The 19,708-nt window shown below is 40.6% G+C and overlaps 2 non-coding genes across 2 annotated transcripts; both read right to left on the reverse strand.

Annotated features, from left to right (window-relative positions):
• Positions 1-7,077: 7,077 nt before the first annotated feature.
• LOC149753721 (small nucleolar RNA R71) lies at positions 7,078-7,183 on the reverse strand. Its single transcript, XR_016409293.1, has one exon. It is a non-coding gene; the product is annotated as a small nucleolar RNA R71 (small nucleolar RNA).
• A 9,775-nt stretch (positions 7,184-16,958) lies between these two features.
• On the reverse strand, positions 16,959-17,064 carry LOC149753722 (small nucleolar RNA R71). The gene has a single exon (XR_016409294.1). It is a non-coding gene; the product is annotated as a small nucleolar RNA R71 (small nucleolar RNA).
• Between the last annotated feature and the right edge of the window lie 2,644 nt (positions 17,065-19,708).

Below are 19,708 nucleotides of genomic sequence, written 5' to 3' on the forward strand. Positions count from 1 at the left end.
GTCCCCCCGGCGAGACGTCTCGCGTTAGTCGCGGAGACGTCTCGGGGACCGAACGAAGGTTTTTTTTAAATAGGTCGAAACAGCTCGAGCCGACCCGAGCTATCCCTTTCGTCCCCAACAAAACACAAAACCCTAGCCTCCATTTTTCTCTCCACCTCAAACCGAACCAAAACTCCCCATTTCCCTAGGGTTTCTAATCCATGGCACCCAAAAGAGCTAGGAAAACAAGTGGGAGGCATCCTAGGGTAGCGACCGATGCCGAGGAACGGAGGGAAGAACCTTCCGCACCGTCTCCTCCGGTTGCTCCGCCAACCTCGACCATTTCCTGTGCGAATCGCACAGTAACCACGGGTAGGTTTATAGATTTTCACTTTTTAGAGAGTGAGGGGTTCTCTATTGGAGAGAGACTCCGTGCCCAAGGTTGGGAATATCTTTGTACTCTCAACACATCAACCTACCCCGGTCTAGTTAGAGAGATGTTTAGTAATATGGCCTTAGGGGACTCGGGGTACACTGCCTATGTCCGAGGGACATTGATAGAGATCAATGAGGATACCCTATCTAGTGTATTACAAATCCCTAAAGACGGTGAGGCTCCGACCTCACATCCCCAAAGGGAAATAGCCCTAAACCTAGTTTTAGGACGAGAGGACTGCGGCCCTCTTGATGTGGTTAACTCACAAGACCTAAATGCCGAGATGAGACTACTTTTGAGTATTGTCAACCGGGTCTTGTTTTCAAAAACCGGTCCCTTCGATTTTGTTTCGGAGCGAGATTTAGTCATCATGCACCACATCCTACTAGGGATTCCCCTAAATCTCCCTAGACTTATGCTGAACTACATTTCTATATGTCATAGGTATTCTAGGTTTAGCATACCCTATGGGATGATCTTTAACCTTAGTATTCAAACATTTCAAGGTTCAAATTCCAGAAAATGAGCCTGCAAAACCCTTGAGAAACACCGACTACTATAATGAAAGCACAATGCGTAGAATGGAGTTTCACAAGGTAGATGGGTCTTGGGTCAAGGTACCAAAAAGAAAATCTCAAACCTTAGAGCCCGAGATCCCACATCAGGAGCCTGACCACCACTCTCCTCCACATAGCCACATGGCCTTCCCTGATGTACCCTCCAGCTCAGCTGGACCTTCCACATCTGTGCCTCCTCCTTCTCCAGTCAGTGGGCCCTTCTCCCTATCAGAAGAACAGATGCGCACTTTAGCATCTGTAATATGCCAGCAGATGAGGGAGGAGATGAGATCGATGATTTCTGCTGAGTTGGCCCCCATCAGAACCTCACATGAAGGGCTTCTACAAGAGTTGAAGGAAATTAGAGCTCAGATAGAAGCTACAGCGACAGAACTAGTTCATGTGAGTGCCACCCAATCCTTCAGATCAATTGAGCTACAGGATGACTTGAAGAGCATATCAAAAAGCCTTCAAGAATTGACAAGCCCTGGAGGCAATGTGGGCACTGTGGTTGCCCAACTTAGAGGAAGAATTGAAAGGGCAAGCATTGAATTTGAAGCACTAGTGGCAGCCTTCCATCAGTCTCAGGGAGATCAGTTCAAAACACTGCTAGATTCAATTAATGCATTTATAGATGCAGCTGCTAGGGCTTATGAGCAACGTCGCCGATGAGGGACATTTTGCAGACATCTAGGGTTCATCTGTTTTTGTAAAACCCTAGGCTCATTTTGACACTTCTTTTGTATTAGGAATCAATACTTGTAATGATTTCCTCTTTTTTTTAACCTTGTAATGCCTTCAAATGATTGCAATGACATATGAATGACATACAATCTCTTTTGAAATCTTGTGTTTGTTTCAAATCCTGTGGAATCAAACTTTGTGTATGTGATTCTGTGTTGTGCCATAAAAATCTCATAACATACCTTAAGTGTTCAAATTTGACACAATTTATCAATGCATATAAAACAGGGGGAGCACATCTTGTGATAACTATTTTAAACAAAAAGAGGAGTCTGAAATGAATTCCAAAACAAAGGGGGAGTGAAATGAATGCTGAATTCTTTAATAAAAATAACTTGAATATCCTTGAGTGGTTCATGGTAATATGCTGAATTCTACTAGAAATTGAGTTTTAAGTACCTAAGGATAATTTGTCCCCTTCATTATTGATGACAAAAAGGGGGAGTAGAACCAATATGGATATTGGATATATTGGAATGCAAAATTTATGGAGTGTATTGAGTAGATATATATATATGGAGTATATGGAGTAGAACCTAAATATGGAATGCAAAATTTACACTCATACTTAAAAAAAATTGAATTAGAAAAAGATAAAATTGAAGAATATTGGCCTTAAGATAATTGCCCTTCTGAAAAAGAAAGGGGGAGTCAAAAAAAACTTAGCCTTCAATTGTCTTTAGCATCAATATTTCATTAATTTAAATTTTAACTTGATTCAAATTCAGTTGATATGCTAAAATTGCTTAAGAGCTATTAAGATCAATCTTATGCATAAGGATGGAACTGAAAGTTGACTATTTTGAATTATGCACACTGTATCTAGCTCAAATCAAAACATTATACTTGTACATCTGATCAAATACTGTGTATATGTTTAAATTTCGAATTTTGCATATACTCAGTATTTTGTCATCATCAAAAAGGGGGAGATTGTTGACCCCCTAATGGATTTTGATGAATACAAAATACTAGAGTATAATTCCATTTATCTTAACAATTTATTTGAGAATTTCAGGTGATTAATTAACAATATTGTTAAGAAATGTCTAGGCAAGTTTCCATAATTTTTAAGGATTTATTGAAGAATTTTTGAGTTGAAGAAAATAGATCAGGGACAGCCGAGACGTCTCCGGGTTGTCTCAGAGACGTCTCTGGCACAAACAGGAAGAACTGGCACGTCTGGAGACTTCCCCGGCACCTGGCGAGGCGTCTCGCCATGGTCGGAGTCGACTCTCTCAGAGGCGGAGTCGACTCTCTCAGAGGCGGCAGAAAGGCCGATTTCAAGGGATGCGTGCGAGTCGTCTCCACAGAACGCGGAGTCGTCCCCGCGAGTAAAAAGCAGACTTCTGGAGTCGTCCCCAAGGTAGCAGAGTCGACTCTCTCAGGGTATTCCAGAGGATGTCTTTTTCGATGATAAAACAGCGGAGACGTCCCCTGAAAAAGGGGAGTCGACTCTCTCAGAGAATTCCAGAGGACTTGTTTTTCGAAGATAAAACAGCCGAGTCGTCCCCGAGGCAGCGGAGTCGTCCCCATGCAAAAAGTGCAAACATCCCGAGACGTCCCCGTAAAGTGCCGAGGCGACCCTCTCAGAAAAACAGAAAAACAAGCATTCAAACGGTTCATCATCAGAGTCGTCCCCGTAAAGCGCCGAGTCGACCCCAAACAACGTCAAAAGAAAAATCTTACAGCCGAGACGTCTCGTGTTGAAGCGGAGACGTCTTCGGAGCGCCTGGGACGCGACTGACACCTTTTTGCAGGTTTGTTTGAATTTCAAACGTTTCTTTTTTTGTGTCTAACGGCTATATTTGCTTTTTGGGCTATAAAAGGGAGCTCTTAAGTGCCTTCCAACAACTTCTCACCAACCCAACACAAGATCATTCAAGAGAGAAGTAAGAGAAAAAGGTTCAAGGGAGTTAGTGCATTCAAGTGAAGAAATCAAGTGCTTTCAAGCTTCCCAACTGATTTCGAGCTCAACTACTCTCTTCCGATCGGCATTCAAAGCTCACATTCAAGACAACACGATCCACATCGGAAGAACCACCATTTCCCACGCTTCCAACGGCTAAAAGGGTTCTTCCGGGTTTTGTTATTTCTCACTGTTTTATCTGCTTATTAGAGCTTTCAAATCTTTTGTAAAACCTTTGGTTATTGTGCTTGTTCCAGTCAAGGGACTTGGATCAAGGAAAAGGCGTCCCAAGCCTAGGTGAAATTGGGGGTTGTAGGGTTCGTTGTTAGCCCGGTGTAAAACAACGAGTTGGGTAGTGCACTCGCAAAACTACCGGACTGTAATCTTGGATTATAGTGGAAATTCCCAAAGGTGCTTTGGGGAGTGGATGTAAGAGCAGTGGAAGCTCCGAACCACTATAAAACCTTGTGTTTGCGATTGTCTGTTTTTATACCTCTATTTTTACCTTAGCTCATACATTTGTGTGTTTTATTTTTAATTGGACAAAAAGTTTTAAAACACCCAATTCACCCCCCTCTTGGGTGACCATCTCTGGGCAACAGCATCACATTTCCAAACTAAGCAAAATAGAGGAGATCCTTGTTTTAAATTCATATATGCCCATTTTCACGTCAAAATAAAGCAAGAAAAATAATTTTTCCCAAAAATTACTGGAATCACTGTTCAGATGAACAGTATTCCGAGGTAACACTGTTCATATGAACAGTGTTCCGTGAAAAACACTGTTCATATGAACAGTGTTACAAAAAAAAAAATATATCCACTGTTTATCTTCTTCCTCCCTCCTTGCATCAGGGCCGTCCACCTTCCCCCCGTCGATCCCGCGTCGATCCGCCGCCCGTGCCAGCCGCATCAACCGTGTCCAGCTCCTCTGCCATCAGCCCGTCCCAGCCGGCCCTTCTTCCGCCCGTGACACAGCCCATTCCATCTCCCATCAGCCGAGATCCCGCAACCCGATCAGCTCCTTCCAGCCAGCCGAGCGTCTTCCACATCCAAGAGTCCGGATCCCCAGCTCCAAGCCGTGATCCGCTCCTTCCAGCGCGCGTCCTTCCTTCCGGCGACCCAGCATCCCATTCTTCATCATCATTGTCCGCGATCTGCTCCCCCAGCATCACGCCCCGTAATTATCAGCCCATGATCCCTTCCCGCTTCCCGAATGAGCACCCCGGACGATCCTCTTCACGGATCCATCGCGGGCTGATATGATGAGGGGATCTATATAAGGAGCTGAGGGGGGCGGGGTGTAGGGGGGGAGCTTGGTTGAGAAGAAAGAAACAGGGGAGAGACTCTATTTCGGTGAAGAAGAAGAGGAAGAAAGCCGAGAGAAAGAAATTAAAAAAAAAAGAAAAGAGAGAGGGGAGGAAAGAGAAGAGTTTGTGATATTTTGGGAAGAATGAGAGGTGCTCAATTTCATTTGAAGATGGGAGGTCATCCGGAAGCCATGCTCGGCTAAACATCTAATCTAGGGCTGGATGAAGCCCTAGCAATGTATCAAGGCATTGTAGTTCTTATTTTCTTTATTATTTTGGAGCTTGTTTAAATTCTTATCTTCAATGAAATATCTTTTTATGATGTTTAAACTTTGAGCATGCCATTTACTATTCATGTTTGCTAAAGTAGTCTAAGATGATCCATGCCTAGGAAGATGAGGTGTGCTGCATCCTAGATTAGCATACTTAGGTAGACACTTCATGCTATACCAAAGATGGATTTTCCTAACACTCTTTATGTTTTTATTTTAAAAGGCTTATAGCCAAAATTATATGCCTCTCCAAAAGATAAAAATTAAGAACACAATCCTTGATGCAATGCTAAGTGGTGGATTCCAAACCCTAGATCTATTTACTCTAATAAATTCCAATCCGTACTCATAGTTTAATTTAGTTAAATCAAGTTAGCAAATCCTTCTTTTTGATTTATTTTTAAAAGAAAAATAACTTATTCTTCAATCCCTATGGACCGACACCCGTAATCACTATCCTACAGGATACGTGCTATTGCGTGGTTTATTTTTGAAATTGAAATAACCGATCAATTTTTGGCGCCGTTGCCGGGGATTGCTAGCATAGTTATTTTTCTTATTAAAAAAATTATTTAAAAATTTAAAAAAAAAATTTCTTTAAAAAAAATTTCTATTATTGTTACTTTTCTTATCTTCTTTTTCTCCCTTACTAATTTTTATTTATTTATTTTTTTTATATATATTATTTGATCAGGAATCGAGGAAAAAAATCTGGGATGATCAAAAGGAGAACTGCTGGAAAAGAAATGCTGTAGAGGTTTAAAAAAAAAAATTAAATTGCTGGGAAAATTCCCTTTGGTAACCTCTAAACTTTTCTTATTTAAATTAATTATTGGCTTGAAATTTTGTGGTGATTGTTTGATTTTAATTATAGCAAAATTGTGAATGCATGCCTGATACACATACACAAATCAATCTGCACATAGTAAGGGCAATCACCCCAACAAGATAAGAGCCGGATTTCATCACCGGACTCTTGCCCAACTTAGGTGAACTCAGTCTTACATAGTGTCACTTTAATTAAAATCAATTAGACATTGGCTCCTAGGGACATTCGAGCTCAATAGGACGAAGATCACCGAAAGTTGCACCAATTTCGCTCTGTGGCTTAGTTGATGTCTAGGCAAGCTTTGTCCCTATAAGGGAGACAGTTCATCTGTTCGAGGCAAGTGGGTTTTAAGTGGGACCTTTGCGAACGCATCGTGACCCCTCCACTTACCTGGGAGCTTACCTGGTCAACTCGGTTCATTAGACCGGATTGGAGGCTTAGGTGCCCTCTTCAAACCAGTTAGGAGCTGTCTAGTGATTTTAGGTCAAAGACTAGGATTGATATGCTTTTCTCTTTTATTGCATGCTTGATTGATCGAGTACTAGTGTATGCACGGTAGTCGTTCTAGAGTACAAAATCTATTACCTTTCGACCCTGAAATAGAACGAACCCTTAGGAACATTCGAGCTAAGATCAAAACATTAGGATCATCCCCACCTCTTAAGATGGCTGAAGAACAACCCAAACTCCTGAGGGAGTACTTTACTCCCACTATTTACACTTCCCCATCTTGCATTCGATTACCTGAAGTAGCAGCGGTACAATATGAAATAAAGTCTAGTGTGATCGAAATGCTTCCATCTTTTTATGGGCTCACCAATGAAGACCCATATAAACACCTAGATAAATTCCTTGAGATTTGCACCACTATCAAGATTCAAAATTTCACTGATGATGCTTTAAAACTTAGGTTATTCCCCTTCTCCCTTAAAGATAGAGCCAAACAATGGCTGAATTCTTTAGAAGCTAACTCAATTCGTTCTTGGGATCAAATGCAACAATAATTTCTTAAAAAATACTTTCCTATAGGAAGAACGAACCAGTTTAGACGTGCCATTACAAGCTTCTCCCAAACCGAGGGAGAAGAATTTCATGAAACTTGGGAGAGATTTCGGGACCTAATCCGTAAATGCCCTCATCATCAAATACCTAAGTGGCAGCTAGTGCAATGTTTCTATGACAGTTTGACGGAACCAAACCGTCAGATGATCGATGCTGCATGCGGGGGGACTTTCATGCTTTGAAATGAGCATGTAGCATGGCAATTATTTGAAAATCTTAATGAAAACTCCCTCCACCATGCTTCATGTTCTCGTCAAGCATCCCCGAATTTTCAAAGAAAAGGGGCCATTTGTGAAATAAGTCATTCTATGGACCTGTCTAGCAAGGTAGATGCATTGTCCCATAAGATTGACCAACTAATGATAGGAGGACATGTCGTTAGCTCTTCCCAAGCACAAGTGTGTGCTATCTGTTCTAGCCCATCGCATCCAATTCATGAGTGCCCCTCAGCACTCCAATATCCCGAACTCGTGCAAGAACACATCAATGCTGCCCAAACACAGCCCAGACCGGGTAATGATCCATTTTCCAATACATATAATCCGGGCTGGCGGAATCATCCAAATTTTTCTTGGAGGCAGCAAGCTTCTAATACCTCCCAACCCTTCTCCCAAAATTTTGAAAACCCTCAGAATTTTCATCCCTACCATCCCTCAACCCAATTTCAGCATCCTCCTCCTCCAACCCAAAGAAATACAGCCTTTGAGGAGAAGGTGTTGACTGCCCTTCAAGGCTTGGAGGCAAACACACAACTATTGCACTCTCACACGCAATTAATTGCTAAGCTAGAATCCCAAATGGGTCAACTAGCTAATGCATTAAATAAGCGAGAGGAAGGTAAGCTTCCAAGTCAACCAATGAGTAATCCTAGGGGACAATACGTGGCTCAAGAAACCCGACTAAATCATGAGCAAGCCAATGCTTTGACTACCCTAAGGAGTGGTCGTATAATAGATAATAAGGTTGGGGAGAGTAACAATAAGGAAGATGAAGAAGAGGAGAGGAATGTTTCACATGAAAACCCAAAACCTTCTTCAGCTAGTCCACCATCTGCCACAACCCACATTCCAAAGGCTCCATTTCCTGAAGCACTTAATGCACCCACTCCCTTTGGCAAGAAGGGAACTTCACTAGAAGAGATGATGGAGGTCTTCAAACAAGTTAAAATCAACCTCCCACTCCTTGATGCCATCAAATAAGTTCCCTCCTATGCCAAATTTCTCAAAGACCTTTGCACCCAAAAGCGAAAATCTAGGACACATGTGCCTAAAAAGATCTTACTTACTGAACAGGTGAGTTCAATTCTCCAATACAACACCCCTCCAAAATTCAAAGATCCTGGCGCTCCCACTATTTCCTGTGTCATAGGAGATAACTCCATTGACTGAGCGCTCTTAGATCTAGGGGCAAGTGTGAATCTTCTACCCTATTCAGTCTATGAGAAATTTGGGTTAGGTGAATTAAAACCTACCTCGGTGTCCTTACAATTGGCTGATCGATCTGTGAAGATACCACGGGGGATGATTGAAGATGTTCTTGTCAAGGTAGACAAATTCTATTTTTCAGTAGATTTTATCGTCCTTGACATGGAACATGTGCCCAACCTAAAAAAACAAATTCCTGTGATTCTTGGTCGTCCCTTTTTAGCGACAGCCAATGCATGCATCAACTGTAGAACTGGGGCAATGGATATATCATTTGGGAACATGAAAATTAAATTGAACGTGTTTCATGCCGCTGACCAACATGTGAGGGAAGACGGGTGTTGCCTAATTGACGAAATGGATGATCTTGTAGAGGAAGCCCTTCCCTATATCTTAGCAGATGACCCCTTAGAGGCATCTCTGGCCCATTTTAACATTGACAACTTTGATATAGACAAGGCCATAGAAGAAGTTAACATCTTACTTGACAATCAATCTCCTGTGAGTTCCCTTCCTTGGAAGAGCCGACCTGAACCTCTTCCTCCCATTGCTAGCGCGCCACTTTGTCCTTCCATTGATTCACCACCTAAACTTGAGTTAAAGCCACTTCCAACAAATCTTAAGTATGCCTTTCTAGGACCAGAAGATAGCCTCCCTGTAATTATCGCAGCCAACTTATCTACTGAACAGGAGGGTAAACTTTTGAGGGTGCTAGAAGAGAATAAACATGCCATAGGATGGTCTGTAGCCGATTTGAAAGGGGTTGACCCCTCTATTTGCATGCATCGAATTCATCTCGAAGATGATGTAAAGCCCACCCGAGAAATGCAAAGAAGACTCAATCCTAACATGAAGGAGGTAGTCAAGAAAGAAGTGGTGAAGTTATTAGATGCCGGAATCATTTATCCAATTTCTGATAGTAAGTGGATGAGTCCGACACAAGTGGTACCTAAGAAATCAGGTATCACTGTGGTTGAAAATACGGAAGGAGAATTAATACAAACACGCACAACCACGGGTTGGCGCGTGTGTATTGACTACAGAAAACTTAATTCGATGACTAGGAAAGACCATTTTCCTCTACCTTTCATAGATCAAATTTTGGAATGGTTGGCTGGTCAAGGTTTCTACTGCTTCTTAGATGGTTATTCTGGATATAATCAAGTACCTGTTTACCCGGACGATCAAGAGAAAACCACTTTTACTTGCCCATTTGGGACATTTGCATATAGGAGGATGCCTTTTGGACTATGTAATGCACCCACAACTTTTCAACGATGCATGATGGCCATCTTTTCAGATATGGTGGAAAACTTTCTAGAAGTGTTCATTGATGATTTCTCAATTTTTGGCCTATCTTTTGATGATTGTCTAGACAATTTGACCTTAGTTTTGAAAAGATGTAAGGAGACCAACCTAGTACTAAGTTGGGAAAAGAGCCATTTTATGGTTCAAGAAGGCATAGTTTTAGGACACGTCGTGTCCAAGAGGGGCATTGAAGTAGATAAAGCCAAAGTCGATCTTATTTCTAATCTTCCTCCACCAAAAATTGTGAAACAAATCCGATCATTCCTTGGCCATGCTGGTTTCTACCGTCGCTTTATTCAGGATTTCAGTAAGATTTCCAAACCCTTGTGCAATCTTCTTGCCAAGGACACTCCCTTTGTCTTTGATAAAACATGCGATGAGGCATTTAAAAATCTTCGCTCGAAATTGACCACTGCACCTATCATACGGCCCCCTAATTGGACCCTTCCATTTGAACTAATGTGTGATGCATCCGACTATGGTATTGGGGCAGTCTTAGGGCAACGGCTAGATAAAGTACCTCATGTCATTTACTATGCTAGTAAAGCACTCTCAGATGCACAATTAAACTACACCACCACTGAGAAAGAATTGCTAGCGGTAGTATTCGCACTAGACAAGTTTCGATCTTACTTATTAGGATCCAAGGTTACCGTATTCACTGATCATGCTGCCCTTCGACACCTTCTTGCAAAGAAGGATACCAAACCCCGTCTGATTCGATGGATTCTTTTACTACAAGAATTTGACCTAGAAATTCGTGACAAGAAAGGAACTGCAAATGTCGTAGCAGACCACTTATCTAGGATTCTTCTTGAGCCCTCTTGTAAAAATACCTCACCCTTACACGATTCTTTTCCAGATGAACAATTATTTGAGGTACAAAGAATAAAAACGCCATGGTTTGCAAACATAGTGAATTACCTTGCCATAGGACGAATTCTTGATGATTGGTCAACTCAAGATAAGAACCGATTCTTTTCACAAGTAAAGTTCTATTATTGGGATGATCCTGATTTATTCAAGTATTGTCCCGATCAAGTCATCCGTCGATGTGTCCCTGAATGTGAATTTCAAAGTATTCTTTCATTCTGCCATTCACAAGCTTGTGGGGGACATTTTGGGGGTAGAAAAACTGCAGCAAAAGTTTTACAAAGTGGATTTTATTGGCCCACACTTTTCAAAGATGCCCATACCTTTTGCCAAACTTGTGAACGGTGCCAACGGATGGGTACCATCTCTCGTAGAGATATGATGCCTCTCAATCCTATTTTAATTGTAGAAATCTTTGATGTTTGGGGTATTGACTTCATGGGCCCTTTCCCACCATCCTTTGGTTTCGAATATATTCTGTAGGGGTTGATTATGTTTCAAAATGGGTAGAAGCTGTCACCACTAAAACTAATGACCACAAGGTTGTGATTAAATTTTTACATGAAAACATCTTTTGTCGTTTTGGTACACCCCGAGCCATTATCAGTGATGGGGGATCTCATTTTTGCAACCGATCTTTCGAGGCTTTGGTTCGCAAATATAACATCACCCACAAAGTTGCTACCCCATACCATCCCCAAACGAGTGGACAAGTCGAGGTGTCCAATAGAGAGTTAAAACACATCTTAGAGAAAACGGTACGTCCCGATAGGAAAGATTGGTCTCAAAGGATAAATGATGCACTCTGGGCTTACCGTACCGCCTACAAAACTCCTATTGGCATGTCCCCCTACCGATTAGTTTTTGGTAAAGCTTGTCACTTACCGGTAGAACTTGAACATAGAGCTTTCTGGGCTATAAAAAAATTTAACTTAGACATGGCAGTAGCTGGTCCTCACCGAAAACTCCAACTAAGTGAACTTGAAGAATTAAGTAATGTGGCTTATGAAAATGCTAAAATTTATAAAGCAAGGACTAAGGCTTTTCATGATAAAAATATTAACCGTAAGTCCTTCGAACCTGGTCAAAAGGTTTGGCTGTTCAATTCCAAGTTGCGACTCTTCCCGGGTAAACTTCGCTCTAGGTGGGATGGACCATTCGTAGTGAAAAAGGTTTCTCCTTATGGTGCAGTGGAGATCCAACACCTCAATGGTGGACATATTTTAAAAGTCAATGGTCAAAGGTTAAAACCTTATGTAGACTGTGTTGCCGACGGGCAATTGATCGAATCCCTTAATTTAACGAACCCTGTTTATCAAAATAATTAAGGACCCACTGTGTCTGGCTGAAGACAATAAACTTAGCGCTTGTTGGGAGGCAACCCAATTCTCTTAGATTATTTCTTAACATTGAGGACAATGTTAGGTTTAGGTTTGGGAGTATTCATCTTGATTTTCATCAAAAAAAAAAGGTTAAAAAAAAATAATAAAAAAAATCATCTTTTAAAAAAAAATATAAAAAATTAAAAATATTTTTTTAAAAAAAAAATGTGTTTATTTTCATAAAAAAAATTATTAAAAAAAAGTTTTGTTAATAATAAAAAAAATAAAAAAAAAGTTTTTGTTTTTAAAAAACCTAATTTCTATACATTTATGCAAGAATGATAAACACACAAGGTATATAAAATCTAAAAAGCCCAATGACTAGTCGGAAGTAATACAAATTTAAGTTCTTTTTATTAAGTCTCTCTTAGGGAGTTGTAAGCTAATTAATACTTCGGAATTTCACTACACACTGGCCGACACTTCTAAGGTCTAGGCTCGACATTATGTTGATAGTATAGTAGCAATCTTAGACCCTGATGAATCATACTTATCTAATTCAAAAAAAAATAATATATATATATATATCATCAATAATAATGGATTTAGTCAGGAACATCGAAAAGGGCTACCTATTGTCAAAGGTCAAGTGGGCTTGTGATGAGAACTCCGAGCATAAGTCCGTAGGGGAGTCTTGATGCCCGACACCTTATGCCAACTGGTGTGAGAGTTGTCGACTGATTGCTCATTACACGGAGAAATCACCACAAGAGTAAAAGTGTACAATTTATATATCTTTTATTAAAAAAAAAAAACCTCTGTATTGACCTTGAAAAAGATAATAGTGTGAAAGCCGTCGTTGTAAAAATTCGAGTAAACTGGAATATTATAGATAAAGCCCGTGAGGTACTAAAGTAAATATCCACAACTCTCGAAATCCTGCAGATAAGATGATTTTGAATCAGTGAACAGGTCCTTTCGACCAATCCTTGGAAACTACTAGTCTTTGCAATATTTTGTTGATCCGAACCCTTAGCTTGTGTACGGACCAGATTTCACCTAGCACTCCAGTATAAATAAGTCTTATAACTCCCTAACGGAAACTTAATGACTTCAACTTGAATTGCATCTTGACCTAGGATTTGGGCTGACCTAGTAAATAAAACCGTGTGTGTTTTAAAATTCTTATCATTTATGTATCTTAAATTAGATTTTAATAATAATAATAAAAAAAAGTTTTTGAAATTCCTTACTAGTATGCATTTGGAATTTGATTTTCACTTCAGAGATCATTCGATCTAAAAAAAAAAAAGGAAATTAATAATAACAATAATAATAAATGATTTATTGAAGTTTGTGGATATCTTCACTGAAAACTCTCACGAGACTATAACTCGTCCACTAGGGTAACCTAGGAGTTTAAAGCCTTGTTGCATATGGTAAATGCAATCGCGATGCCTGTGAAAGTGAGTTAGAGTTTTTCTTTTCTAATTTTATTTTGCTCGAGGACTAGCAAAACATAGGTTTGGGGGTGTGATAAGTGCTTAATAATTCATAATTTAGCTATCTTTCCATAGCACTTATCAATGTTCTTAAACTAATAAATACATATTTTACCATGAAATTGAATAAACATTGAAATAAATTTAAAATATGGTAATAAGTAAATAATTCTTTTCTTAAAACAGATTCTGAACTCGTCTCTCTCCTGGTTGCGATCTTTCATGAAAACAGGAGATTGGGTTGACCCGGTTTAGTAACCTGATGGAGTTGTAATCAAGCTAAGATTATAATTAAATGAGTTTTGGTCCTAATTAGATTGAAAGCTATAATTAATTATTTTTGTATCGGGAAAATGTTTGAGTAATTTTATTAAGTCACGGTCCTGTTTTTAGTTTTGTCGAGTCTGGTCTGAAGCAGTTTAGCAAGAATTGAATTTAAATAACATTGGGCTCGAGACCAAGTTCAAGCAAATTAAAGATTATAACCTACCTCAAATCCAAAGCCAATTTCCAAACCAATCCTATTCCTTTCCCGCGACCACTATCCAAGCAATCCAACGGTTCAGAAACTCCTGTCTTCGCATCACATTTCCAAACTAAGCAAAATAGAGGAGATCCTTGTTTTAAATTCATATATGCCCATTTTCACGTCAAAATAAAGCAAGAAAAATAATTTTTTCCAAAAATTACTGGAATCACTGTTCAGATGAACAGTATTCCGAGGTAACACTGTTCATATGAACAGTGTTCCGTGAAAAACACTGTTCATATGAACAGTGTTACAAAAAAAAAAATATATCCACTGTTTATCTTCTTCCTCCCTCCTTGCATCAGGGCCGTCCACCTTCCTCCCGTCGATCCCGCGTCGATCCGCCGCCCGTGCCAGCCGCATCAACCGTGTCCAGCTCCTCTGCCATCAGCCCGTCCCAGCCGGCCCTTCTTCCGCCCGTGACACAGCCCATTCCATCTCCCATCAGCCGAGATCCCGCAACCCGATCAGCTCCTTCCAGCCAGCCGAGCGTCTTCCGCATCCAAGAGTCCGGATCCCCAGCTCCAAGCCGTGATCCGCTCCTTCCAGCGCGCGTCCTTCCTTCCGGCGACCCAGCATCCCATTCTTCATCATCATCGTCCGCGATCTGCTCCCCCAGCATCACGCCCCATAATTATCAGCCCATGATCCCTTCCCGCTTCCCGAATGAGCACCCCGGACGATCCTCTTCACGGATCCATCGCGGGCTGATATGATGAGGGGATCTATATAAGGAGCTGAGGGGGGCGGGGTATAGGGGGGAGCTCGGTTGAGAAGAAAGAAACAGGGGAGAGACTCTGTTTCAGTGAAGAAGAAGAGGAAGAAAGCCGAGAGAAAGAAATTAAAAAAAAAAGAAAAGAGAGAGGGGAGGAAAGAGAAGAGTTTGTGATATTTTGGGAAGAATGAGAGGTGCTCAATTTCATTTAAAGATGGGAGGTCATCCGAAAGCCATGCTCGGCTAAACATCTAATCTAGGGCTGGATGAAGCCCTAGCAATGTATCAGGGCATTGTAGTTCTTATTTTCTTTATTATTTTGGAGCTTGTTTAAATTCTTATCTTCAATGAAATATCTTTTTATGATGTTTAAACTTTGAGCATGCCATTTACTATTCATGTTTGCTAAAGTAGTCTAAGATGATCCATGCCTAGGAAGATGAGGTGTGCTGCATCCTAGATTAGCATACTTAGGTAGACACTTCATGCTATACCAAAGATAGATTTTTCTAACACTCTTTATGTTTTTATTTTAAAAGGCTTGTAGCCAAAATTGCATGCCTCTCCAAAAGATAAAAATTAAGAACACAATCCTTGATGCAACGCTATGTGGTGGATTCCAAACCCTGGATCTATTTACTCTGATAAATTCCAATCCGTACTCATAGTTTAATTTAGTTAAATCAAGTTAGCAAATTCTTCTTTTTGATTTATTTTTAAAAGAAAAATAACTTATTCTTCAATCCCTGTGGACCGACACCCGTAATCACTATCCTACAGGATACGTGCTATTGCGTGGTTTATTTTTGAAATTGAAATAACCGATCAATTTTTGGCGCCGTTGCCGGGGATTGCTAGCATAGTTATTTTTCTTATTAAAAAAAATTATTTAAAAATTAAAAAAAAAAATTTCTTTAAAAAAAATTTCTATTATTGTTACTTTTCTTATCTTCTTTTTCTCCCTTACTAATTTTTATTTATTTATTTTTTTTATATATATTATTTGATCAGGAATCGAGGAAAAAAATCTGGGATGATCAAAAGGAGAACTGCTGGAAAAGAAATGCTGTAGAGGTTTAAAAAAAAAAATTAAATTGCTGGGAAAATTCCCTTTGGTAACCTCTAAACTTTTCTTATTTAAATTAATTATTGGCTTGAAATTTTGTGGTGATTGTTTGATTTTAATTATAGCAAAATTGTGAATGCATGCCTGATACACATACACAAATCAATCTGCACATAGTAAGGGCAATCACCCCAACAAGATAAGAGCCGGATTTCATCACCGGACTCTTGCCCAACTTAGGTGAACTCAGTCTTACATAGTGTCACTTTAATTAAAATCAATTAGACATTGGCTCCTAGGGACATTCGAGCTTAATAGGACGAAGATCACCGAAAGTTGCACCAATTTCGCTCTGTGGCTTAGTTGATGTCTAGGCAAGCTTTGTCCCTATAAGGGAGACAGTTCATCTGTTCGAGGCAAGTGGGTTTTAAGTGGGACCTTTGCGAACGCATCGTGACCCCTCCACTTACCTGGGAGCTTACCTGGTCAACTCGGTTCATTAGACCGGATTGGAGGCTTAGGTGCCCTCTTCAAACCAGTTAGGAGCTGTCTAGTGATTTTAGGTCAAAGACTAGGATTGATATGCTTTTCTCTTTTATTGCATGCTTGATTGATCGAGTACTAGTGTATGCACGGTAGTCGTTCTAGAGTACAAAATCTATCACCTTTCGACCCTGAAATAGAACGAACCCTTAGGAACATTCGAGCTAAGATCAAAACATTAGGATCATCCCCACCTCTTAAGATGGCTAAAGAACAACCCAAACTCCTGAGGGAGTACTTTACTCCCACTATTTACACTTCCCCATCTTGCATTCGATTACCTGAAGTAGCAGCGGTACAATATGAAATAAAGTCTAGTGTGATCCAAATGCTTCCATCTTTTTATGGGCTCACCAATGAAGACCCATATAAACACCTAGATAAATTCCTTGAGATTTGCACCACTGTCAAGATTCAAAATTTCACTGATGATGCTTTAAAACTTAGGTTATTCCCCTTCTCCCTTAAAGATAGAGCCAAACAATGGCTGAATTCTTTAGAAGCTAACTCAATTCGTTCTTGGGATCAAATGCAACAATAATTTCTTAAAAAATACTTTCCTATAGGAAGAACGAACCAGTTTAGACGTGCCATTACAAGCTTCTCCCAAACCGAGGGAGAAGAATTTCATGAAACTTGGGAGAGATTTCGGGACCTAATCCGTAAATGCCCTCATCATCAAATACCTAAGTGGCAGCTAGTGCAATGTTTCTATGACAGTTTGACGGAACGAAACCGTCAGATGATCGATGCTGCATGCGGGGGGACTTTCATGCTTCGAAATGAGCATGTAGCATGGCAATTATTTGAAAATCTTAATGAAAACTCCCTCCACCATGCTTCATGTTCTCGTCAAGCATCCCCGAATTTTCAAAGAAAAGGGGCCATTTGTGAAATAAGTCATTCTATGGACCTGTCTAGCAAGGTAGATGCATTGTCCCATAAGATTGACCAACTAATGATAGGAGGACATGTCGTTAGCTCTTCCCAAGCACAAGTGTGTGCTATCTGTTCTAGCCCATCGCATCCAATTCATGAGTGCCCCTCAGCACCCCAATATCCCGAACTCGTGCAAGAACACATCAATGCTGCCCAAACACAGCCCAGACCGGGTAATGATCCATTTTCCAATACATATAATCCGGGATGGCGGAATCATCCAAATTTTTCTTGGAGGCAGCAAGCTTCTAATACCTCCCAACCCTTCTCCCAAAATTTTCAAAACCCTCAGAATTTTCATCCCTACCATCCCTCAACCCAATTTCAGCATCCTCCTCCTCCAACCCAAAGAAATACAGCCTTTGAGGAGAAGGTGTTGACTGCCCTTCAAGGCTTGGAGGCAAACACACAACTATTGCACTCTCACACGCAATTAATTGCTAAGCTAGAATCCCAAATGGGTCAACTAGCTAATGCATTAAACAAGCGAGAGGAAGGTAAGCTTCCAAGTCAACCAATGAGTAATCCTAGGGGACAATACGTGGCTCAAGAAACCCGACTAAATCATGAGCAAGCCAATGCTTTGACTACCCTAAGGAGTGGTCGTATAATAGATAATAAGGTTGGGGAGAGTAACAATAAGGAAGATGAAGAAGAGGAGAGGAATGTTTCACATGAAAACCCAAAACCTTCTTCAGCTAGTCCACCATCTGCCACAACCCACATTCCAAAGGCTCCATTTCCTGAAGCACTTAATGCACCCACTCCCTTTGGCAAGAAGGGAACTTCACTAGAAGAGATGATGGAGGTCTTCAAACAAGTTAAAATCAACCTCCCACTCCTTGATGCCATCAAACAAGTTCCCTCCTATGCCAAATTTCTCAAAGACCTTTGCACCCAAAAGCGAAAATCTAGGACACATGTGCCTAAAAAGGTCTTACTTACTGAACAGGTGAGTTCCATTCTCCAATACAACACCCCTCCAAAATTCAAAGATCCTGGCGCTCCCACTATTTCCTGTGTCATAGGAGATAACTCCATTGACTGAGCGCTCTTAGATCTAGGGGCAAGTGTGAATCTTCTACCCTATTCAGTCTATGAGAAATTTGGGTTAGGTGAATTAAAACCTACCTTGGTGTCCTTACAATTGGCTGATCGATCTGTGAAGATACCACGGGGGATGATTGAAGATGTTCTTGTCAAGGTAGACAAATTCTATTTTCCAGTAGATTTTATCGTCCTTGACATGGAACATGTGCCCAACCTAAAAAAACAAATCCCTGTGATTCTTGGTCGTCCCTTTTTAGCGACAGCCAATGCATGCATCAACTGTAGAACTGGAGCAATGGATATATCATTTGGGAACATGAAAATTAAATTGAACGTGTTTCATGCCGCTGACCAACATGTGAGGGAAGACGGGTGTTGCCTAATTGACGAAATGGATGATCTTGTAGAGGAAGCCCTTCCCTATATCTTAGCAGATGACCCCTTAGAGGCATCTCTGGCCCATTTTGACATTGACAACTTTGATATAGACAAGGCCATAGAAGAAGTTAACATCTTACTTGACAATCAATCTCCTGTGAGTTCCCTTCCTTGGAAGAGCTGACCTGAACCTCTTCCTCCCATTGCTAGCGCGCCACTTTGTCCTTCCATTGATTCACCACCTAAACTTGAGTTAAAGCCACTTCCAACAAATCTTAAGTATGCCTTTCTAGGACCAGAAGATAGCCTCCCTGTAATTATCGCAGCCAACTTATCTACTGAACAGGAGGGTAAACTTTTGAGGGTGCTAGAAGAGAATAAACATGCCATAGGATGGTCTGTAGCCGATTTGAAAGGGGTTGACCCCTCTGTTTGCATGCATCGAATTCATCTCGAAGATGATGCAAAGCCCACCCGAGAAATGCAAAGAAGACTCAATCCTAACATGAAGGAGGTAGTCAAGAAAGAAGTGGTGATGTTATTAGATGCCGGAATCATTTATCCAATTTCTGATAGTAAGTGGATGAGTCCGACACAAGTGGTACCTAAGAAATCAGGTATCACTGTGGTTGAAAATACGGAAGGAGAATTGATACAAACACGCACAACCACGGGTTGGCGCGTGTGTATTGACTACAGAAAACTTAATTCGATGACTAGGAAAGACCATTTTCCTCTACCTTTCATAGATCAAATTTTGGAACGGTTGGCTGGTCAAGGTTTCTACTGCTTCTTAGATGGTTATTCTGGATATAATCAAGTACCTGTTTACCCGGACGATCAAGAGAAAACCACTTTTACTTGCCCATTTGGGACATTTGCATATAGGAGGATGCCTTTTGGACTATGTAATGCACCCACAACTTTTCAACGATGCATGATTGCCATCTTTTCAGATATG

This window comes from Phoenix dactylifera, chromosome 4 (assembly GCF_051530095.1).
Source record: "Phoenix dactylifera cultivar Ajwa chromosome 4, Ajwa_hap1_PhDact_Kaust_v1.1, whole genome shotgun sequence".
NCBI lineage: Eukaryota > Viridiplantae > Streptophyta > Magnoliopsida > Arecales > Arecaceae > Phoenix > Phoenix dactylifera.